Source organism: Dama dama, chromosome 21 (assembly GCF_033118175.1).
Source record: "Dama dama isolate Ldn47 chromosome 21, ASM3311817v1, whole genome shotgun sequence".
NCBI lineage: Eukaryota > Metazoa > Chordata > Mammalia > Artiodactyla > Cervidae > Dama > Dama dama.
In genome coordinates this window covers 21,181,799-21,207,306 of record NC_083701.1, presented here as the reverse complement: position 1 = coordinate 21,207,306, position 25,508 = coordinate 21,181,799, and the positions used below count along the sequence as shown (strand labels likewise).

The window sequence follows — 25,508 nt, the reverse complement described above, 5'->3', positions numbered from 1 at the left end:
ACTGACAAAGATAAAAGGAGATAAGACAAACATCGCCAATATCAAGAATGAAGCCAGATCTCTTCAGGTTCTGTAGCCATTAAAAAGGTAATAAAGAAATTCTGCAGACAGCTTTTTCTCTCCATAAATTGCCAACTTAGCTGAAATGGACCAGTTCCTCAAAAACCATGAACTACCAATATTCAACCAAGGCAAAATAGCTGAATCTTGATATAATGGTAAAAGGAATTGAATTTGTAATTTAAAAGTTCCTAAGAAAGAAGTCTTCAGGCTCACATGGTTTTACTGAAGAATTCTGCTAAAATTTTAAAGAATTAAGACCAATTTTACAAACACAAAATAGAAGAAAAAGAAAGATATACCGACTCATTTTATGAGGTTAATATTACCCCGGTATTCTTGCCTGGAAAATCCCATAGACAGGGGAGGCTGGCGGGTTCCAGTCCATGAGGCTGCAAAGAGTTGGACACGACTGAAGTAACTTAGCAGACATGCATGCAAACTAGACAGAGTACAAAAAAATCCCACCAAAAATGCAGATCAATATCTTATTTTTGAAATAAGATACAAAACCCTCAACCAAGTATTAGCAAATCAAATCCAGCAATTCATTAATACATTAATTTATTTTGTCCTGTGGGAAGTACTATCACTATTTATTTCCATTTCACAGTTGGTAGTTATGGCCTGAGTGTACACATAACTAGTTCATGTCTGTAACCTTGAAATTGGCAAAACCTGCATTCAATCTAGGGTGTCTGACTCCAAACAAAAATTTGTCTCCTTAACAGTTATAATAATAACATACATTCCTTATTTTCCTTTTTATGGCTTAAATTGCCAGTTGCCAAAATATTATTTTCTCTCCTCCTTCTTTAGTTGTAAAACCCTAGTGTTGACATATTGCTATTTTATTGAAAGATTTCATCCTTTCTCCTAGATGTGGCCTTGTTAACTAGGTGATGATACTGAAGTGACATTTTTCTGCGAGGTTTCAACCTTTCTTCCTAAGGTCCGTCTTCCTGTATCTTCTCTCCTCCTTTTCACAGCCTGTTAAACTCACAGAATGACCGAGTTCCCGGTACCCATGTTGGAGCTTGAGGTAATTCAGGGATGCTGTTTGTGCTGAGGCTGATAGAATACAGGTTTGGAGACTGCTTCTAGGATGACAGTCAGGAATTGCCATCAATATGATTGCATGTCCAACTTTCAAACTCTTTATGAGAGAAAGAAATCACTATCTTGCGTAAACCATGGTTATTTTGGTTCCCAGATATGTGAAGTCTAACTTGATCTCAATGATGCTTCTCCTGTATTCTTCTAATTAATTCTAATACAGATAATAAAAAGTCACACTAATCTTAATGATATTCAGTTCTTTTGATGGTTCTTCTGATGGTTCAGTTCTTCTGATTAGATGTAATCCTTTTGCAATTTATTTATATCCAATTTGGCATCTTTATCTGTCCTGGAAATAATGATGCATTTTTGAGATTATTTCACAAGTCTATCATCTTTTTATTATTATTTTTAAAGATTGGCATGCATAGATTTTTTAAATTAAATTTTGTGAAACTCATACTTGTCAGTCTTTAGACAAAAATATTTCCTTCGGGCTTCTTACAGATGTCGGCATTGCCAAGGAAGTCCTGTGCCTGCCGCCTGCCTCTGCAGACTGATTCCTGAAGACTGGTACTTGCTGAGCTTGGAGAGCAAAGACTGAGCCGTCAGTCGTATCAGCCCATCTTTGACTTGAGAGAGATGTCACATGACATTAGTATTCTGCAGGATTCACTTGCCATCTCATTATTTTTCTCTTATTGCGCAAGTATTGATGCTTCATTGGTATTTCTTTTTTTACCCAATTTTCATCCTGTTAAAAGGAGCAGCTTCTGTGTTTCCTCATGTTAATTTCCTTGGAATATTTTCAGAAGACTCCGTATTTAAGAGAGATGTATCAGGATCATTTAATGGGGAACTTTATTAAAAGTACCTTAAGGCCAGCTATATAACATAATATATTACATTATATAGCCTTAGATCCTTTAAGGGGAAGACATATTTTGTAAAAACAAAGAAGCAACCAAAAAAACAAAACAAAACAAAACAAAACAAAAAACAGAGAAAGTGGTGGAGCTCACAAGTCTCTAGGGCAGAACTTATATCTTTGTTGATGTTTAAGTAGTAAATGCTCTTCTTTATAGGATGAGAGACTGAATATTATAACAGTTTTGAAGTTGAAGTGTATTTATTTCTGCTGGTTAGTGAGGGATTTAAATATTTATAGGTATATTACATTAATCTGTGGCACAAATAGTGAAGGATAGGGGAGGCTGGCATGCTGAAGTTCAATGGGGTTGCAAAGAGTCAGACAGGACTTAGTGACTGAACTGCAACAGCAGAACAAATATTGTGTTAATAATATAAGCATTGAAAGTTTGTCTTCTGGTTACATCTAGACATCAAGCATACACTGACAGGAAAATATGGGGTTACATGTGTGTAAGCATCTATGAAAACTCAACTAGATCATGTAGTTGTCCACCCTCCAATCCCCTGCTCAAAAAAAAACCCGCCCAGTTACTAGCTCAGGGGGTTTTGCAACGTGAAGGAAGTTGCATAGTTCGTTTCTTAGTTCATGGGATATGCAGGCTGACAGGCATTTCAGTCACTCACCCTGCATGGGGAGACCACTCATTTCTTGTGTCCAAGGTGCTGAGTTCTGAATGTTTGAGTCCCCCCAAATCCCAATGTCGATATCCTGGCCCTTGAAGACGCTGGTGTCAGGAAGTGGGGCCCCTGGGAGCACATGAGGTCCTGAGGTTGGAGCCCATGTGAATGGGATGAGTGTTCTTACAAAAAGACCCCGTGGTGGTCCCTTGCCTCTTGCGCCCTGTGAGGACCCAGTGGGGAGGCTTGGCTGTGAAGTGGGAAGAGGCTCATCACCACAACTGACCAGGCTGGTGATTGAATTTGAACTTGGCCTCCATAAGTGTGAGAAAAATTTCTGATATTTGCAAGCCCCCTAGTCTGTGGTGTTACAGACAAACGGACTCAGGCAAGAGGAAACAATTGATGTGATAAGCGATAGCCTCCATCATCAATGCTGTAGATGGAGGCCCCCAGAAAGAGGTGTGAGTGCATGGCCAGCCTTTAAACTGCTTTGTGTGGGGGTGACAAGCAGTGTTGACTGAAATGCACATTTATTCTAACTTATTCTTTACTCCTAACACGAGCCTCCCTGGAGAATGCAGCAAAAGGTTAGAAAACAGCAAATTCTCCATCTAGTCAATCTGCAGTTGTCTAAGACAAAAGGAAAAGGCAATAACACATAATGCCATGAACAGACCACACTCCGTGTCACCCTCAGAGCAGCTGTCACATTGAAAACTGCACTGAGCCACGTGAAGACTTGTTACATAAACAGAGTGGAAACCGGTTCGCAGGGCTGGTGACTCACAGCTGACCGAGCCTTTGTGATGAATGTGAGGGGGTGTGAGACACGGACTCCGTGTTCTGGATGGAAACTCGGGGAAGGATGCAGTTGTATACATCTTTATTTCCCCTCAAAATATTCCTTTCATTCTGCCTGATTCAGTGGTCCCGGGTTTGTGGTTAAATTTGCACGTATGTGTGGAAGGTGCTGGCAGTGGACGCATATGGCACTCAACTCTATGTTTGATATTAAATGACTTCCTTTGAATTTCCTAAGGCTCACCAGTTCACAGGTAATTGTGAAAATGGCTCCAACAGTAAGCAACTTACCAGGCAGGACTGTGACTCTGTGGGGCTTGCCAGGTGGCTCAGTGGTAGTGAATCCAACTAACAGTACAGAAGCCCCAGGAAAATTGAGTTTGATCAGTGGATTGGGAAGATACTCTGGAGGGGGAAACGGCAACCCACCAGTATTCTTGGCTGGGAAATCCCATGGACAGAGGAGCCTGGGTGGCTACAGTCCATGTGGTCCTGAAGAGTTGGACAGGAGTGAGCACACGCTGAAACTCTGTAACTGCTGAATCCTAGGACCCCTCCTCAGTATGGGGTCAAGGTTTCTTATGAGTCCCTGACTGTTGCAGGCCTGGTGGTTAAGCTCTATGTTAGAAGTGGATAAACGACCACTTCTGGCCAAGGATGGGGTTGAGACAGACAATAAAAGCACGAGGGAAGATCATGGCAAACAGACAGTGACTCACACACCAGTCATGGTCCCAGGAGTATGTGACCACAGGTTTCCATGAGAGTAACTCAGCGCCAGGGAGCAATACACTGAGCTGACCTTCTTGGACCTGGTGCCGAATGAAAGCCAGCACAGAGAGAAATCTCTGTTTCATCATGGGAGAGGAATTTTTCTACTGCCTCAATACTCCTCCTGGATAATCTGCTGAAAAGAAGTGATGAGATGCTCCTGATTCATCCTTTGGGTAACTGACCACATGCTCCCAGTTTCTGGCTTCTAGGGCATGTGTATGATCCTAGTTCTCTCCCAGGGACCTAGAGAAATGCCATCACCATCTCGGGAGAAAAGGCCACATGATAGAGCTGTCACATTCCATGTGGCCATGAATCAAGACGTTCTGTTGCTGGGGCATCAGTTATGTATGACATGAAGCAGCACGTGAGGACTGGATTAGCTCTATTGTATGAAAGACTCTGTCTGGGAATGAGACACCTGCAGGGAAATCAGAAATGGAAGTTTTCTGGCTTGAGGGGAATACCTCCTTTAGCCCAGTCACTTCTCTGGGGTTTTCAGTTTGTGTCCTGGTGACCCAGTGTTAGTGGTGAGTCCTCTCCCAAAGACCACAAAGAAGTTCTGAGGTTGTTTCATGGCATTCCTCAGTGGAGACATATCTGAGAGGTGCTCTTCACGACCCCATGGACTATAGCCCACCAGGCTCCTCTGTCCATGGGATTATCTAGGCAAGAATACTGGAGTGGATTGCCATTTCCTCCTCCAGGGAATCCTCGCAACCTAGAGATTGAAACTGTATCTCCTGCGGCTTCTGCATTGCAGGCTGATTCTTTACTACTGAGCCACCAGGAAAGCCCATTTGAGAGGTCATTACACTGAATTGACAGGCTAATGGAAGACACAACAGTTTGGGCTCAGCTGGTTTTGGCAATAGCACCAGGGAAGTGGATGCCCATGTACACAGCGCAAGTGATCACCTAATCAGTGTGGGCCACGTTCTCGAGGGATTTTAGACACTGGTCTTAATTCCTAAATCAGGTCAAAATAATGTCTTCATCTATCCCTGCACACTCCCAGACCCTCCCTGGCCAGGCTCTGGCCTCACCTTGTGTCCTCACAAATCCAGCGCTTGTTTCTCTGTTTAAGCTCATCCAGATGCTTTTCAGTATTTGACATACTTCACTGTGTCTTCCATCTTGAACCCATTTTTCCCCCTGAGATTCTGTCCAAAGAAAAATTCAGTTTTTCCTCGTATACAATATTCCCATGAATTTCCTTTCTTTTCTTTTCCCTTGTTTGTCTTCACCATTTTCTTCTTGTCTTTAAAATGTTGCTGCTCTGGCTCTTGGGCACATTTATCTTGGCCATCCACTTGCTCTGTCTGTGATCTCAACTGTTTCATGGCTTAAATACACCTATAGGTTGTGACTCTCCAATATATATATCCCCAAGTCCTGACATGTCTCTGTACATCCCGGACCTGTATATCAGATTGTGCCCTTAATGTCTGCAGTTGGGTGTTTTTTCCCCCCCCAAACTTTAAACTTTTTATTTTGTGCTGAGGTAGCAGTTCAGTCGCTCAGTCATGTCTGACTCTTTGTGACTCTATGGACTGCAGCACATCAGGCTTCCCTGTCCATCACTAACTCTCAAAGCTTGCGCAAACTCATGTCCATTGAATCAGTGATGCCATCCGACCATCTCATTCCCTGTTGTCCCCTTCTCCTCCTGCCTTCAATCTTCCTCAGCAACAGGGTCTTTTCTAATGAGTCAGTTCTTTGCATCAGGTGGCCAGAGTATTGGAGCTTCAACTTCAGCATCAGTCCTTCCAATGAATATTCAGGACTGATTTCCTTTAGGATTGACTGGTTGGATCTCCTTGCTGTTCAAGGGACTTTCAAGAGTCTTCTCCAACACCACAGTATTGGGATATAGCCAGTTAACAATTCCAGTTGGGTGTTAAATAAGCATTTCAAACTCAACACTCCCCATGTAGAGCTCCCACAGTGGTGCTTCTCAAAGCATAAGTTTTGAAGTAATACCCCAGCAGTAATTGATTTTTTCCTGTTGATCAGTGCTCAGAGTCAGGCTGTCAGCATGTCTTAACTTATTCTGTGCCCAGGAGACAGCCTGAGTCCGCGTGTCTCACCATCCATGTTTATTTCACCACCATCCACCACCTGATTAATTGCATCCTTGTCTCACTACTTTCATTCTAAATCTTTAATACCCATTTTTCACACAATCATCAATGCAGAGATTTTTCTAAAATGTGATCACACCACACTTGGTCACAGCCCTGGTGGCTTTTGTCTCAAATTTATCTTTGCTTAAAAGTGTCTGCAAGACCTGGCTGTGGTTCTCTCTAACCTTTCTCTCTCTAATTTACTGTGTCCCGGCCTGACTGACTGATTTACTTTCAGACACTGAAGTATGGTATGTTCAACCCCAAATTACTAGCTTCTCCTTCTCTCCAGGTAGCTCTATGCTCTGATTTTAACAGATCTGGCCTTTTTTTTTTTTTTGAAAAGGGCTTACCTGACCAGCTAATGAAAGGAGTCACTAGTTACTGTTCTATGATCTTATTTAATTTTCCAACTCCTAGCGGGACACTAACCCACTAGCACATAAGCCTCATGGAAGAAAGTCCTGCATTTGTCAGCTGTACCCAGTCTTCAGGGCAGTGCCTGGCAGGATCACACATCAGTGATGTGGCTGAGATGACGGACTCCCAGGATTGAAGGGAGCCCAGTGGGGGTGTCAGGAACTGGCTAAAGAACCTGTGGTCTGACCAGATGGGAAGAAGAGGAATATTACTTCAGGACACAGTTAAGCAGTAAATAGACTTGTTTAATTCAATCAATGGATGGCATGCTTCGGTTGGTAAGTTTCAGGTAAAAGTCAGATAAGTCTGTAGACACTGTGGTCTTGGTGGTTAGGGAGTTTTGTTCTTGTAACCACTGGACTTCCTGCTCTCAACCAGCGTCTAGAGCAAGAATCAAGCCATCATCCTGGTCAAATATATCTGAGGGTGATACAAAAATACTGAAAAGGAAATTTTGACTTCTTTGGAATGGTAAATAATTGTCAGTGGGTAAGCATATTGAATATGAATTCCAGAAGAATTGAAATGAAATATGAAACGTGAAGAAAATCAAGCCCATTTTCTGAATAATTTTGTGTTCTGTTTAGAACAACTGAAAACATTTAGTATTGCTTTATTTATTATCTCCTGGAGTAGTAAATAGCTACCCACTCCAGTATTCTTGCCTGGAAAATCCCATGGACAGAGGAGCCTGGTGGGCTACAGTCCATGGGGTGGCAAAGAGTTGGACATGACTGAGCATGTAAACCATATCCCACTTATGCTTCAAAGAACTTGGAATGTTAGAGGCCTAACAGGTAAACTTTATTTTTCTGTTTGAAATGTGTAACAAGATTAATTACCTTAACACTTATGGTTGAAAACTATAAAGGAATGTTCACAAAGATTTTAAGCAGTTTTGTAATATTTAGAAGAACTTGTAATATATCAACTTTATGAGCATAACTCATTAGATTTATAAGACTTATTTAATAATTGGAAGCATTTTGCTTGTTAGATAGACAATTAAGTATTTAGGAAATTGGATATGTTAAATTTATAATGTTTACAATGTATAAAGGATTTTAATTATCTAAGATATAAAATCCTTATAAATGACTTGATAAATTATACTATATTTATAAATAGAGTGATATTTATAAACTAGATTTAATGACTTAAAATTATGTTGACTTGTATTTCTATAAATTAAGTAAATTGAATAATAATTTAAAAATAAGTCTTTACTATAAATAGAAACTACCTTAATGAAGTTAGAAAGACCCATAAGCTCATGCACACTCATACTTTCATCAGATTTGATCTTTACAAGCAAAACCCCTGAGGGCAATGGATACATAAGTCTTACTCCTCTGCTTTAAGATGGAATATGGACATTCCCATGAGCTTAATCAATAAACTCTAGTCCTTCTTGTCGATGGACTTTCCCAGTTTATTCCTCCTGAGACACTTTGCTTGTCCTTTATTTTCCTCTTTTCAGCTAATTTCTTCCTGTCTTTCTCCAAAGAATCCTACAAAATAGAATAGATGTGCTTCCCATGTGTTTCCTTTGCTTTCCACACAAACCTCAAGACAGTCCTTAATGTCATTGTTATAATGGTTTATTTAGCTGTTCCTAGATCCTTAGTGTACTGACAAGGGTGCTGTATTTTTTATAAGTACAACATCTATGTTTTGCACATTGTTTTCAATTTTGTTGAATAATTTTTCTTTACTTTCCCCAGCCTGACTGGAGTATGATCATGTGTAAAAATTGTACATATTTAAGGTGTCCAGAAAGAAGAGAATGTAGGGTAACTGCTCATTGACACTGATCTTGGCCCTGAGTTTTTGTATTTGACACCTAAAGAACAGGCAAAGAAAGCAAAAATAAACAAATGGGACTACATCAAACTAAAATGTTTTTCCATAGCAATGGAAACAATCAACATCTATAGAATGTGAGAGAATATTTATAAGAATATTAATTCATATTTAACTTACAAAAATGTTTAAGCTCTCCTCACTGAACAGAGGCCAATAAATCTGAGGGATGAAGTGTTGAGGCTGACTGAGAAAATGGCTGACTGATGTCTCAAAATAACTGTCTTGTTGGGGCCTGGATGCCAGGTTCCCTTATGGATCAACCTGACTAGACATTGTATCCAAAAAAGATATATAAAGGATCAAAACCATAATGAGATACAAACTTGAACATAGTACATACTAAGTAAACATTGTTAACTGAAGATACTTTGTGTGTAAAGCCATGTATCTAGAGCTTAAATGCAATAATTTTTCACTCTAGAGACTCTCAGTTCAGTTCAGTTCGGTCGCTCAGTCATGTCCGACTCTTTGCGACCCCATGAATCGCAGCACGCCAGGCCTCCCTGTCCATCACCAACTCCTGGAGTTTACTTAAACCCATGTCCATCAAGGCGGTGATGTCATCCAGCCATCTCTTCCTCTGTCATCCCCTTTTCCTCCTGCCCCCAATCCCTCCCAGCATCAGGGTCTTTCCCAATGAGTCAACTCTTCGCATGAGGTGGCCAAAGTATTGGAGTTTCAGCTTCAGTATCAGTACTTCCAGTGAACACCCAGGACTGATCTCCTTTAGGATGGACTGGTTGGATCTCCTTGCAGTTCAAGGGACTCTCAAGAGTCTTCTCCAACACTATAGTTCAAAAGCATCATTTCTTTGGTGCTCAGCTTTCTTCACAGTCCAACTCTCACATCCATCCATGACCACTGGAAAAACCATAGCCTTGACCAGACAGACCTTTGTTGGCAAAGTAATGTCTCTGGTTTTTAATATGCTATCTAGGTTGGTCATAACTTTCCTTCCAAGGAGTAAACGTCTTTTAATTTCATGGCTGCAGTCACCATCTGCACTGATTTTGGAGCCCCAAAAAGTAAAGCCTGACACTGTTTCCACTATCTCTCCATCTATTTCCCATGAGGTGATGGGACCAGATGCCATGATCTTAGTTTTCTGAATGTTGAGCTTTAAGCCAACTTTTTCACTCTCCTCTTTCACTTTCATCAAGAGGCTTTTTAGTTCCTCTTCACTTTCTGCCATGAGGGTGGTGTCATCTGCATATCTGAGGTTATTGATATTTCTCCCGGCAATCTTGACTCCAGCTTGTACTTCATCCAGCCCAGCGTTTCTCATGATGTACTCTGCATATAAGTTAAAGAAGCAGGGTGACAATATACTAGAGACTCTACTCCTTCTAAATGAATTTCCCTCCCTTAATCAATATCTTAAGTCTCTGATATAAATATATTATGAAAAATTTCCCTCATGATTGGAATTGGAAAATGGATTTTGAAATATTGCCCTATTTGTTACTTTATCAGGATATTCTGGAATAGGTTCAAATTGTCAGTGGGGGGCTTCCCAGTGGTAAAGAACCCACCTGCAAAGCAGGATCCTCAGGAGATGGGGTTCAGTCCCTCGGTTGGAAAGATCCCTTGGAGACAGGAATGGCAACCCACTCCAGTATTCTTGCCTGGAGAACCCCATGGACAGAGGAGTCTGGCAGGCTACAGTCCATGGGGTCACAAGAGTTGGACATGACTGAAGCAACTGAGTATGCATGCAACAAGCCAGTCAGCCCAAGTAGGGCATTGGGAAATTGAGCAGGAAGACACTGTATACTAGTTGGAAGCCGAAGAACATACACATAGATAACACATTTTCAACTTCTAGGCTAACAGCATCCCCAGCATCTTCACAGATGCTGATCAGTGCTGTATTCAGTGGTCCCCAACCTTTTTGGCAGCAGGGACTGGTTTCTTGGAAGACCCTTTTTCCATGGACCAAGAGTGGGGGTTGGTTTTGGGATGGTTCAAGCACATAACATTTATTGTACACTTCTGTTTGGATTTCCCAGATGGCACTGATGGTAAAGAACCTGTCAGCCAATGCAGGAGACAAAAGGGACACGGGTTCAATCCCTGGGTTGGGAAGATCCCCTGAAGGAGGGCATGGCAACCCACTCCAGTATTCTTGCCTGGAGAATCCCACGGACAGAGTAGCCTTGTGGGCTACAGTCCATAGGGTTGCAAAGAGTTGGACATGACTGAAGCATCTTAACACACACAATGATTCTGTTATTATTATATCAGCTCCACCTCAGATCATCAGGCATTAGATCCCAGAGTTTGGGAACCCTGCTGTATACTGAATAAGACCACCACCCTCCAGGGGCTGACAGTTCAGGTAGAGGAGGTGGACTCCATATGGAATATACAATGTGGGTCAGTGCAGGTTAAGTGACCAGCAGAGAGCATGCATTGTGAGGACTGCAGGAAAACCAAGATGCCCCATGGTGCTGAGCAAAGGAAGATGCATTCCTGGAGAATGTACCTCAACCGTTACTGTAGTAGGGTCAGTACCTGGTACACGGCAGGAACAGTAGTCATGGAGTGAATGAAGATGTGGATGTGGAATTAAGCTGGGTCTTAAATAAATGATTAGTCAAACACATTTGGCCAAACTTTATGAATAAACATTTTTCATAAACCCTACAATCCTTTAAATGAATCTTAGGATTGATGAATTAGTCTAGTCTTCCCTCCTAGTTTCCTCTCAGGCATCTCAAGCACATTTGAAAGCTTTTGCCTAAAGAGTGATTATTGTGAAATATTAGAGATGGGTATTGGATGAGTTTCTGTGAAGTAAAGGTTTCAGAACTATTCACAGCTCTGCATCGGAACTACCTGCTCTAATCTGAATAAAATATTTTAAAAGTGGTATTAGAGAGGTTGTCTTGTCATGAGAAACGCTGGGCTGGAAGAAGCACAAGCTGGAGTCAAGATTGCCGGGAGAAATATCAATAACCTTAGATATGAGGATGACACCACCCTCATGGCAGAAAGTGAAGAGGAACTAAAAAGCCTTTTGATGAAAGTGAAAGAGGAGAGTGAACAAGTTGGCTTAAAGCTCAACATTCAGAAAGCTAAGATCATGGCATTTGGTCCCATCACTTCATGGGAAATAAATGGGGAGACAGTGGAAACAGTGTCAGGCTTTATTTTTGGGGGCTCCAAAATCAGTGCAGATGGTGATTGTAGCCATGAAATTAAAAGACGTTTACTCCTTGGAAGGAAAGTTATGACCAACCTAGATAGCACATTAAAAACCAGAGACATTACTTTGCCAACAAAGGTCCATCTAGTCAAGGCTATGGTTTTTCCAGTGGTCATGTATGGATGTGAGAGTTGGACTGTGAAGAAAGCTGAGCACCAAAGAAATGATGCTTTTGAACTATAGTGTTGGAGAAGACTCTTGAGAGTCCCTTGAACTGCAAGGAGATCCAACCAGTCCATCCTAAAGGAGATCAGTCCTGGGTGTTCATTGGAAGTACTGATACTGAAGCTGAAACTCCAATACTTTGGCCACCTCATGCGAAGAGTTAACTCACTGGAAAAGACCCTGGTGCTGGGAAAGATTGAAGGTGGGAGGAGAAGGGGACGACAGAGGATGAGATGGTTGGATGGCATCACTGACTCAATGGATATGAGTTTCAGTAACCTCTGGGAGATGGTGATGGACAGGGAAGCAGCCTGGAGTGCTGCAGTCCATGGGGCTACAAAGAGTCAGACATGACAGAGTAACTGAACTGAACTGAACAGATTAGAGAGGTTAAATAGTTTATTCATACTACAGCTGGTAGTTTTAGCAGTCATGTAAGGATGTGAGAATTGGACCATTCAGAAGGCTGAGCACCAAATAATTGATGATTTTAAATTGTAGTTCTGGAGAAGATTCTTGAGCATCCCTTGTACAGCAAGGAGATCAAATTAGTCAATCCTAAAGGAAATCAATCCTGAAAATTCATTGGAAGGACTGATGCTGAAGCTGAAGCTCCAGTACTTGGTCAATTGATGCGAAGAACTGACTTATTGGAAAAGACTGATGCTGGGAAAGATTGAAGGCAGGAGGAGAAGGATGACACAGGAAAAGGGTGACACAGGATGACATGGTTAGATAGCATCACTGACTCGATGGACATGAATTTGAGCAAACTCCAGCAGATAATGGAGGACTGAGGAGCCTGGTGTGCTACAGTCAATGGGGTCACAAAGAATTGCTCAAGACTTAGAGACTGAACAACAGCAATGGCAAAATTAAAGAGGTTTATTGGCAGGAGACTTTGTTTTCACATTAGCATTGCCATATGTAAAAGATGCCAGGGTGAAAAGAAAATAAGATAAAGGGATTTGGCAAACACATTATTGTGTTTTTTTTCATACTTTTATTTGTGGTTATTGCATTTTTGCTACTTTTAATATATTTGCAGTATCTTAGATTATGTATTTGCAAATGACAGCTTGAGGAAATCTTTCCATATAATAACACATCCCAAGCAAAATTATCAAAAGTTTAAATCAGCTCTTGAAGTCTTCAAGTTATTAAAATGGATGCAAAATCAAGATGAACTTTATCCTGTAAAAAAACTAATGGATTAATTAGAGTCTTCAAATATCCAGTGGTTTGAAGGAAAATTAGAATTTTGATGCTCTGTCTTCAGGGATTATTTCATTTGTGGAGGTCAAAAGATTTAATCATTTGAATTCATAAATGCTTTTAATAACATTTTGCAGCAATAATGGAAAACAGGATTTAACAGCAATACTCACATTGTACTTGACACAACATCAGGAAGCAAGTCATCCTCTATGTTTAATCTGCAGATACTCTGGTTTTCATTAACTTTACAAGTGTTGCTTGATTGAGTCAAATCAATACATCCCCACAAATAGCGTTAATTTATATAAGAAGAAAAAGGTTTAAAAGATAATTTACTTTTCAGATTAATTCAGGTTAATACATTGTTTACAAAAATTCCAACTAGACTTTGAAAATAATTACAAGAATTTTGTAATGAATAACACTCTGTCAACCCCTTTCCTTGTCTTAAGCCATGATATGTTGAAAATGGTGTCATTAAATATGTGGAGAATGTATTAATATATTCTAAAACAGTTGGAATATATAGTGCAAATTTTAAAATAACTGAAATTCACCTCTATTCAAGAACACCAGGTTCAATGTTAACTATCTTAGCTACTAAAATAATGATAAAGGACAAAATAAAAAACCCCTTCAAACCTGTGGTTCTTTGGTACCTAAGACTGTTGTGTGTTTTATATTTCCTGTTTTCCTGAATCACATATTTTCTCAGTTCTATTTCATAATTTGAATTTTCAGTTTTCCTTCATCATGCCCAGCCTGCTCCCTCTTTTTAGTGTGAAATGCCTGCTTATCCCCAGCACTTACCTGTTTTCTGTGTTCACCTAATATTAGTCTGTTGGAGCCACCATATTGGCTCCCCATGCCTTTCATCATATCACTCATTCCTGGTGGTGGTGTTATTGTTATCTTAAAAATTATTTGGATAATTCAATGTGATTATGGGGCTTCTCAGGTGGCGGATCCCATCTGCCAATGCAGGAGACTAAGGTTCAATCCCTGGGTCAGGAAGATCCCCTGGAGGAGGAAATGGCAACCCACTCCAGTATTCTTGCTTGGGAAATCCCATGGACCTAGGAGCCTGGTGGGCTACAGTCCATGGGGTTGCAAAAATTCAGACATGACTGAGTAACCCCACACATATACATGTAATTATACAAAATGTGGATTTTATTCAGTTATTACCACACCTTCCAGTGTTATATAAAATGTTACTATAATAAAAAAAATAAATGTGCCGGACTGTTGTTTATCAGTCACTAAGTTGTGTCCAACTCTTTGAGACCCCATGGGCTTTTAGTCAATAACTGGTATATCTTTATAATAATCACTTTCTGCTTGTCCCTACAGCATATTGCAAATTTAGATTACCATATTCTTTACTGCACTTAATTCTGTTTAATTTTTTTACATTTTCCAAAAGTCATGCTTACTCTCATAGAAAATATATATATACTATTTGTCATATTGTTGTTATTGTTCAGTGACTAAGTCGCGTCTGACTCTTTGAGACCCCATGGACCACAGCACTCCAGGCTCCCCTGTCCCTCACTATCTCCTGGAGTTTTCTCAGATTCATGTCTACTGAGTCAGTGATGCCATCCAACCATCTCATCTTCTGCTGCCCCCATCTTCTTTTGTCCTCAATCTTTCCCAGCATCAGGGTCTTTTCCAATGAGTTGGCTTTTTGCATCAGGTGGCCAAAGTATTGGAGCTTCAGCATCAGTCCTTCTAATGAATATTCAGGGTTGATTTCCTTTAGGATTGACTGGTTTGATCTCCTTGCTGTCCAAGGGACTCTCAAGAGTCTTCTCCAGCACCACAGCTTAAAAGCATCAGTTCTATGGTGCTGTCTTCTTTATTGTCCAACTCTCGTATCCACAAATGATATTGGAAAAACTATAGTTTTGACTACAGGACCTTTGTCAGCAAAGTGATGTTTCTGCATCTTCATATGCTGTTTAGGTTTGTCATAGCTTTTTATTCCCCTGAAGTGCCGGACTAATCCTGCTTTTTAATCATCCACTTTAGCATTGCAAATGTATAGCTTGTGCTCTGGACATCTCTCTTCCTGGTCAGTCCTGGGCTGTGTGCTGGGCCCCCTGTATTGAGAGAGTCCATGGCTGCTCCCCCTCTTCCTGTCAGACTCTCTCTTTAAGTCTTCAGACTTGAAGGGAGGCTGCGGCTCCTCTCAGGGGTCTGGCAGCTTTTCTTGCCCCCAGGCTAGTGCATTAAAACAATTGATTTGTTTTGTGATGAAGAGAAAGATACTTAAAATGGAAAAAAAAAGTAAACTCACCAAACACCTTAAAAATGGGAAAGTGGAGGTAAAAAGAAACTTGGGAAAGTTATAAATCAGGTTAATGATTCTTGAACTGTGGAAGGCAGAGAAGACAAGCTCAGAGCAAAATGTATGTTTGTGATTCTGTGCGACTCGGCACCCAGCCATGCAAGCTATGTTTGGAAGAAAACTTACAAATGAGGTCAGATGGTGTAAAGAGAAGGAACGGACATTAATGATATCTTCCTGCAAAGACCTTTATGGAAAAAAAATACAGAATTAGTTCTCTGACAAGTAGAGAAAGGCATTCAATGGACTTCAGAATGACCGTGTACTCACATCATTTTTAAATTAATGGAAATAAAGAGATTCTTTTCAGAAATCTGTGATTTGGAAGCATCTTTAAGAATAATGGTCAAAGGAAAACAACTACATAATCCACTTATTTGATTATTTCAAGGACACCTTTTTAAAAAATAATTATTTATGAACAAGATTCAAGCACAAATATAAAATAAACCAAGCATGTACAATTTAGATCAAAGTTAAAAGATGTTATTCATCGAGAAGAGGTTAAAATTGGTAAAATTCATTTTTATATCATTAATCTATATCTATCCATCCATCCATCCACCCAGTTTTTACATAGTCAAGTTACAGAAATCATTAGCATACTGTAAAACGACTACAGTGGAAAAAAATATGTGACTGAAATTGGGTCTATAAGAAGCAACTTATTATGATTTGGCTCATTCACTCATTTCTTCAGGAAACATTTACTAAGTGGCTTATATATGACCTTGGCAAGGCAGTGAGAATTGAATAGTAAAAGGACACAGTTTTGTTTTGCCTTATAGTTTTTTATTTTGTACTAGGGTATCGCCAGTTAACAATGCTGTGATAGTTCACGAGAACAATGAAGGGACTCAGCCGTATATATACACGTATCCACTCTCCCTCAAACCCCTCTCCCATCCAGGCTGCCACATAACCTTGAGCAGAGTCCCCTGTGCTACACAATAGGTCCTTGTTGGTTACCCATTTTAAATTTAGCAGTGTGTATACATGTCCATCCCAAGCACTCTAACTATCCCTTCCCCTCATCCTTCCCCTCTGGTTGCCATAATTTCGTTCTCTAAGTCTGTGAGTCTCTTTCTGTTTTGTAAGTTCAGTTATATAATTTCTTTTTAGATCTCACATATAAGGGATGTTACGCAATATTTTTCTTTCTCTGAAAAGGCAGAATTGTGTGGTTGTAGGTCATATTCTAGACAGAAACAGAGGCAAAAACCTAGTAAACAATCATGAACACAATGTGGTTAGGTTATAAATGCAGCAAACTTGGGGAGGAGGTGTCAGGACGTGACCAGCAGCTAGTCAGGGAACCAGAAACCATGCTGAGGACATTTATACTCAGAATTAATAAAAAAGTTTATTAAAAAAAATAATTCAATGATCACTGAACTCAGAGTAACGGGTGAACAAATAATGCTAGTAAAAAGTGAGTGTTATCAATGCAGAATATTCGACATGTCATTTCAGATCATTGAATCCAAATGCCTCATTTTTTGCATGCTTGCATGGTAAAAACAAAAACGCAGCTTCATTCCAGAAACATATTTCCTTGTTGGCATTTATATTCTGGCCAAGATGGCAGCTATGCTATTATTAAGAATACTGGATGGTTGGGAAGCCTAATTATAACATTGGAAAAGAAAGTTTGGATTAGCAGCTTCCACTCACATACACTAAACTTAAAAATTTTCACAGCCATATGACAAGGTCTCCACTGGTAAAGTGCAGGATTTCAAGAAAGCCAACCACATTAGCAAACTGAAGCTTAGATTAAATGTTACAATATTGCCCTGAGAATTTTAGATTTGATATGCTAAGTCGCTTCAGTTATGTCTGACTGTTGGCGACTCCATGGACTGACAGGAGCCTGCCAGGCTCCTCTGTACATGGAATATTCCAGGCAAGAATACTAGAATGGGTTGCCATTTCCTACTTCAAGAGATCTTCTCAATCTAGGGATCGAACCCCCATCTTCTGCATTGACAGACAAGTTCTTTACCACTGTGTCACCTGGGAAACCCTTAGATTTGATAGCTCTTTCAGCAACCTTTTGATTCTTTATGTAGATGTTCTAGTTCATTTTAAATGGAACATTTAAATGTTCCAATTCATTTAAATGGATTTGTGACAATCTTATCCAGGCTCTGGAGCTTATATTGCAGTGGTCCCCCTCTAATCCTGCTGCAGAGGAGACTGTGGGTCCCCCTTGTTACACAGGTGGAGGCACTCGTTGACACACGAGTGGGAAGCACCACCGCTGTTGCAGGGTGTGGCTGAGGTGTGTAAACTGGCTCATGTTAGCTGAGTTTCCTCCACTTTCAAGACTTTGGCAATCACCTTTGCTTGGATTAGTATACAAACAGGCAAAAAATCAGGAGAAGCAAAATATGTCATGATACCTGAGAAGAAACTTACTTGTCTATTATGCTGTGAGTTGAAGTGAGGTGAGTTGGAGAAATGGACACTGAAAAAGAACTGTTGAATGGAATTAAGAATGTCTTTCCGTGGAAAGTGAAGTGAAAGTTGCTCAGTCATGCCCAACTCTTTGTGAGGCCATGGACTACCCAGTCAATGGAATTTCCCAGTCAGAATCCTGGAGTGGGTAATGGTTCCCTTCTCCAAGGGATCTTCCCAACCCAGGGATTGAACCCAGGTGTCCCACATTGCAGGTGGATTCTTTACCAGCTGAGCCACAAGGGAAGCCCAAATTCCATGGAAAAGGAATTTAATTAAATTCAACGAACCTTGATTGAGCATGTTCTGTGCTAGACTGTAGGTGAGGAAAAAATGAAATGTAGGAAGAATAAGACCTAGCACTTGCCTAATTCAACTTAAATTGAGTAAGTGTAATAAAACAGTCAAAACATGACATGATACATAGGCTTGAAAAATTGTGTAGAGGTTCCTAGAGGATTTGCATTCAAATCATTGTATCTAACGCTTTGGGAAGATTTTATTTATTCTGTCAGCAGAGGTTATAAAGAATGTATAAAAAGCAATCAAATAGAGTGACTAACTGTCACAAAATCATGGTGAAAGTTAGGCACTGAAAGAATATACAAGAGGATGGGGGGCACAGTTAAAAAACTGCCACCAGGATGAGGTAGAAGGTAAAGGACAGGGAATACGTCAGAGCAGGTGAAGATAAATAGTGTGGGCATCTCGCACAGCCCAGTTCTCTATAGCATCCTTCCTTCATTTCAATAATACATGGATACACAGCTGTAGGAACCAGGAGAGGGTCTAATTTCCATCAGTATTATACCGATATCAGCTGTCACCTTTTCCTGGACCTTTCCAGTAAGATACAGCTGTGGAATGTTTCAGAGTCAAAATGTCTCCAATGTCACAGAAAATTTAAAAGATCAAAGTTTAAATCAATTGTCTAGCTCCACGAACACAAATTGTCAACCTGCATTCAACTGATGCTGTTTTATCTTGAGATAAAACTGTGTGTTTTCCAAAAGAGGGGAAATTTGTTTCCAAGTGTAAATCTGATTAAAATGCCATAACCTTCTAAGCCCTTGACAAGTGTCATTAATCAATAACTTTTTAGAATCTGGAGATATGAGTGGTCCTTCTTGATACCCTAACCTATGGGGAAAATTTTTATCAAATATCTTAGATATTAAACATCTTTTTGTAAAATATAGTTCAAGGTTTTAAATGTGTCTGGCTGTGTACTGGATCTAGAATTGAATAGTTTTCATCTGCTGGGCCTGGGGCAGAGAGGGCTGTCACTGGAACTTAACATTCTCAGGAAACCACAGCTACTTACCTTCCCTCAGCAAGGCAGGTACCTTCCAGCTTCAAAAATGGCCTAGCCTCAGCAAGAGAAAGATAGTAACATGTTTTTTACTCAAGAGGACAATCTTGTAATCTCAGTATTTTAGTAGAAAAAACGACTTTAAAAACCAAACTCATTCAGCTCAGAAAACCATACAGGCTCATTATAGACCACAACCTGCATGGCAAACTTCACACACTGCAGAGCTTACTGATCATTAGAATTGATTAGTGTTGCTCATCTTTTAAAAAGCAATACTTTAATAAATCAGTTGGAGCTGTCTATTTAAATATAATGTTGCTCCTGTTACACCTTTCGGAAAATCCATGACTTGACTCTGAACAAAGATACATGTTTAAAACTTTTAATAAAGGTATGTATTTGAAACTATAGAACATTTGATTGAGAAAAGAACTGAATATTAAAACTGGAGGAATAAAACTGCCAAAGGGTGTGCTGACAGTGAAGTGTTTGATTTAGTGAATTGTGTATCAAACTGCGTGCATGCGTGCTAAGTTGCTTTGATGTGTCCAACTCTTTGCGACCCCATGGACTATAGCCTGCCAGGCTCCTCTGCCCATGGGATTCTCCAGGCAAGAATACTGGAGTGGGCTGTCATGCCCTTTTCCAGGGGATCTTCCCAACACAGGGATAGAACCCATGTCTCCCTGCACTAGCAGGCAGTTTTTTTTTTTTTTTTTTTTAACCAGCTGAACCACTAGGGAAGCCCCTAGGATAGACTATCATCTCTCACTTCACAGAACCTACTGTGTAATTCTAATTCCCAATGAGATTAAGATTTCCTTCAAAAAGCTAGATGGAGGCTGCAGTGGGAAATGATTAAAATTTGTGAAATTTCTAGCTTATGTATACCTGGCACACAGCAGGCATGCTCTACATGCTATTTCTCTTCCTCCTGACCCTGCTAAACTGTGTTCTATTTAGAATAAATTAGAAGCAGAACAGGGCAATTTGGGGGTCAGTGACTTAACTCTAAAGGTAAAGAGGAATTACCTGTGCAAATGAAAAATACACAACTCAGTAATTTTATAATCAAGTTATGAGTAGAAAATATACAGGCTTAGGAGAAACATCCAGGCTTGGCTGACCTGGATTTGAACGTCCATCACATATTTACAAATTTTGTTGATTAACCTTGGGTAGATTGATCTACCCAAGGTTTTTGCTTGGATAGGTTTTTGCTTAGTTGCAGTTTATCTATATAAATAGACATTTGATGACGCTATCAACATCAGGGAGGAGTTGGACAAATGCTCCCTGAGGGCTCCAGTCTGACTCCATTCTGTTGGTTGATGCCACCGAGGTGCACCAGAATCCTGGTACAACTGTAGAAATGCAAGATGAGATGGACAGACTGCAAACAAGCATACAGAACACAAAACAGGTGCACCAAAATGAAGGTCAGGTTAGAAAGTTTAGCTCCAAACCACTGAGTAGAGACCGGCTTGGAACACAACTGTTTCACTTTTGTAAAAAAGTGTTGTGTCTCAGGTTCTCTATTAGAATTTCCCGACTTGATGATATATTTTGGTCAATAAGAAGAGTAGTACACCCCTCACTAGGCATGTGACTGATTTGGCAAACATTTCCTGAGGTTGTTGTCACTGAAAGTGGTGTCACTCTCAATGTAAAAAGAGAGATCAGTTTTCAAAATTACAGTGCCTTAAATGAAGTTATAACATGAGCGCTCTGTGTAGAAGGGAAATCAGTATTCCAAATGGTAAGCCTGTCGACAGTCACGTTTCATGAAAGAAGAATGAAATATGCATCATATTTTCACATCTGGAGAAACTGTGCATCAAGAAGACTCAAGACTGGGATGTCTATGGCGGCAAAGGTTCAGGTTGCATGGTGGGAGGCGAATGGGTGAGGGCCGCCCAAGGAGCGGCAGCTCTGCCTAAGCGTGATCTCGAAGATAGGAAGTGCCTTAAGTACTGGTGAGGATGACAACGAGCTGATAGACAATCTGAAGGAGGCTCAGTGCATCTGCTCAGAGCTGGTGGTGCAGGCTTTCTGAGCTATTGACCGTGCAGACTATTACCTTGAAGAATTTAGAGAACGCATGTAAAGACTTGGCTTGGAAGCACAGCAACATCCACCTCTCTGCTCTGTGCATCTCCTCGGAGCTGATGGAAGCCCTGGACCTGCAGCCTGGCCTTTCCTTCTTGAACCTGGACAGCGGCACTGGCTGCCTCAGCTCCATGGTGGGGCTCATTGTCGGCCCCTTTGGTGTGAACCACGTGGTAGAACTCCATTCAGATGTGACAGAGTAGGCAAAGCAGAAGCTGGACTTCATCAGGACAAGCGACAGTTCTGACAAGTTTGACTTCTCTGAACCCTCCTTCATTACTGGCAATGGCCTGGAGATTTCTCCAGATTGTTCTCAGTATGACCGGGTGGAATGTGGGGCGGGCATGCAGAAGGAGCAGGAGCAGTAGACAAAGAGTTTCCTCAAGGTTGGGGGCTTCCTGGTCCTGCTGCTGCAAGAGAAGTAACGAAGATAACACTCACTGGCCCTTCTGCTTGGGAAACCAAGAAGCAGGTTTCTTGGTTTTTCTTGGCTGTCTCCTCTGCTACACTGATCTAGCCCTGCCAGTCAGTCAGGGAAACTGAGGCTCGTCCAGTTACGTGACACCCCTGGCGGTTCACAGCCTCCCGGACCTGGCGCGCGTCGCCATCTGGGGCACCGTTAAGAAGATCATTCACCAGAAAGCAGGGAACAGAAGCGGGAACAGGCTGAAGAACACTCCCAACTTTAAATGAAGGAGAGTTTGCCGCCGCCGAGTGGAAACGGTTGTCTTTTTGGACAAAGAGGTCTTCGCCAGTGGGATCTCCAACCCCTCTGATGACAATGGCTCTGGAGATGTGGAGGGGAAAGAAGAGGTGACCACCCCCGCCGGACGCCAACCCTGAGCCCCCGGTGAACTTCCTGCGTGAGAAGGTCCTGAGCTTCCCTCTGCCAGATCCCCTGAAGTACTGCCTGCGTTATTACAGAGTAAAGTAGGTCTGTGGTCCACGGGAGGAGGCCCAGCCTGCCTGGAGCACCACCCGCGCAGGTGCGCTGGGCAAGCAGGGGCTCGGCTCTGCATCCAGTCTGTCCTTGACTGTCCTCTAAAGCACTTCTCCCTCTGTCTGATTTCTGTGAACATAGCTTACAAGGTAAGATGCAAGGGAGAATGTTTTCTCAAATGGATGAGTGCCCTGGAGGAGGCGCTGACTTCAGGCTCTCAGGAAACACTGAGGTCTGTGTGCGAAGGTGGCCGGGAGACTGTTCCTTATGCGAGGTACACGTGTCTGAATCAGAAAGAAAAACTGAAATTGAAATTAACCTGTGTTGTTTATAAAATGTGAGACAGGAAGCACAGGTTTTTATGTGTATAAAATATTTTCTGAGTAGGACACGCCTATGTCCAAGTTTGAATTTTACAGTATCTACCTCCTAATTACTGGCACTGAATTTCACTAAATCTTGCAGTTATCTGGAGCCAGGAGGCACTGAAAAGCTCCTTTAAGTAAAATAACAAAATCTTAAGTGAGTTGTCAATTGTAATTTAGAAAAAGAAAAATGTTGGGGAGAGGAATGAAAGTATGAAATTGCCAGATGTCTTTGTGGAATTGCAGAAGAATTCCACCGAATTTTTTGTGACACCTCTGTTACCTTTAAAAGAATCGGTGTTGAGTAATACCCTCAAAGAAAATCCTGAAGAAGGATATCAGTGTCGTGTGTAAGAAAGAAGCTACATTGTTTGTGTTGCGGTGACAGAGATGATCATTGATTCAGCTTTGAGTTGAGGTGTCTGAGGCTCGGTCCTTGGAGCAGGTGGAAGGTACTGGTAACAGGAAGTGGATTGAGGATGATGTGGTTGGCCCATGGAGTTTTCTTTTCAGTTGGCTATTTTTCTGTAATCACATTACAGTACTGACTCATAGATTTTATCTTTTACAATTCTGGAGAAAAAGATTTGCTAGTTTTGGAATTTTTTAAAAGAACAAACGTAAAGATCAGTAGCTCTATTGCACTAGAATGGCTTCACTCACAGTGGTATGTGCAGTCCATCTTCTCCAGGCCTGGGTGTTGAGAGCTTCCTTTCTTATCACATCCCGGGTCTTGAAGCAGAGGCCATCCTGTTAGTCAGGTGGCAGGATATTTACAGGTGACACTGCTTCTTCCAAAACATTGGTTCTTGTCAGACTTTTCAATTTTACCCAAAGGCTAGCATGAAATGCTAAAAGTAAATCCAAAACGAGAGTGCTGATGGATGATTAATCATCCAGATTTTACAATTAATTTTATCCCTTAGCTTCTCATGTGTTGCTGGAGTTCAGTGCCTTTGTGGTTTCCCTAACTTCATTGAGTTCTAATATTTTTTCCATTTATGCTTCTTTTAAAATTAGCTGAATCATTTTATCACAGAATACTATGTGCATGCAAAGCTGGGGAAATGTGTACAGTACCCTGAATTGGTACAGTTAAGCTATTGTAAAGAACGTTTCTTCATGACTTTGCTTACCTGCCTTTCACTGGAAGTCAAGCCTCATTCTCTCAGAGACAGAATAATGAGGTGAGTTTACTTGCTAAGGCTTCTATTTGCAGATCTAATTGACCCTATTCTAATTCACTTGTAGAGACCTCTGCAGCACATGGACATTTTTGGACATAATGTTAAATAAGTGATATCTGAAATCTGTTATTATTAGATGGCTTGATTACATTTTTTTCTATCATTGTATATGTGTTTCCCTATTTTTTCAACCACATTTGCCTTTACGCTGGATTGTAAAAACTCTTCACAATGCATAAGACATTATTTTCCCCTATATATGTTAAACCTTTCCTAACATTCCTAACATTTCAACAGTATGTGAACTGAGAACTTCCAGATGTTCAACTTGAATTTAGAAAAGACGGAGGAACCAGAGATCAAATTGCCAACATCCACTGGAGCATCAAAAAAGCAAGAGTTCCAAAAAGACATCTACTTCTGCTTTATTAACTACGCCAAAGCCTTTGACTGTATGGATCACAACAAACTATGGAAAATTCTTAAAGAGTTGGGTATACCAGACTACCTTACCTGCCTCCTGAGAAATTTGTATGCAGGTCAAGAAGCAACAGTTAGAACTGGACATGGAACAATGGACTGGTTCCAAATTGGGAAAGGAGTACGTCAAGGCTGTATATTGTCACTGTGCTTATTTAACTTATATGCGGAGTATATCATGCAAAATGCCTGGCTGGCTGAAGTAGAAGCTGTAATCAAGGTGCCGGGAGAAATATCAATAACCTCAGATATGCATATGACACCACCCTTATGGCAGAAAGCAAAGAGGAACTAAAGAGCCTCTTGATGAAAATGAAAAAAGAGAGTGAAAAAACTGGCTTAAAACTCAACATTCAAAAAACAAAGATCATGGCATCCAGTCCCATTACTTCTTGGCAAATAGATGGGGAAACAATGGAAACAGTGACAGACTTTATTTTCTTGGGCTCCAAAATCACTGCAGATGGTGACTGCAGCCATGAAATTAAAAGACGCTTGCTCCTTGGAAGAAAAGCTATGACCAACCTAGATAGCATATTAGAAAGCAGAGACATTACTTTGCCAACAAAGTTCCATCTAGTCAAAACTGTGGTTTTTCCAGTAGTCATGTATGTAGGATGTAGAGTAGTCATGTATGTAGGATGTGAGAGTTGGACCATAAAGAAAGCTGAGTGCCAAAGAATTGATGCTTTTGAACTGTGGTATTGGAGAAGACTCCTGACAGTCCCTTGGACTGCAAGGAGATCCAGCTAGTCAATCCTAAAGGAAATCAATCCCGAATCTTCATTGGAAGGACTGATGCTGAAGCTGAAACTCCAATACTGTGGCCACCTGATGCAAACAACTGACTGATTGGAAAATAACCTGCTGCTGGGAAAGATCAAAGGCAGGAGGATAAGGGGATGACAGAAGATGAGATGGTTGGATGACATCACCAACTCTATGGACATGAGTTTGAGTAAGCTCTGGGAATTGGTGATTGACAGGGAAGCCTGGTGTGCTGTGGTCCATGGGGTTGCAAAGAGCTGAAAACGACTGAGCGACTGAA

The 25,508-nt window shown here is 40.9% G+C and overlaps 1 pseudogene; it reads left to right on the top strand.

The window, feature by feature from the left end:
• Nucleotides 1-1,066: 1,066 nt before the first annotated feature.
• On the top strand, nt 1,067-22,422 carry LOC133042191 (protein-L-isoaspartate O-methyltransferase domain-containing protein 2-like; annotated as a pseudogene).
• The last annotated feature ends 3,086 nt before the right edge of the window (nt 22,423-25,508 follow it).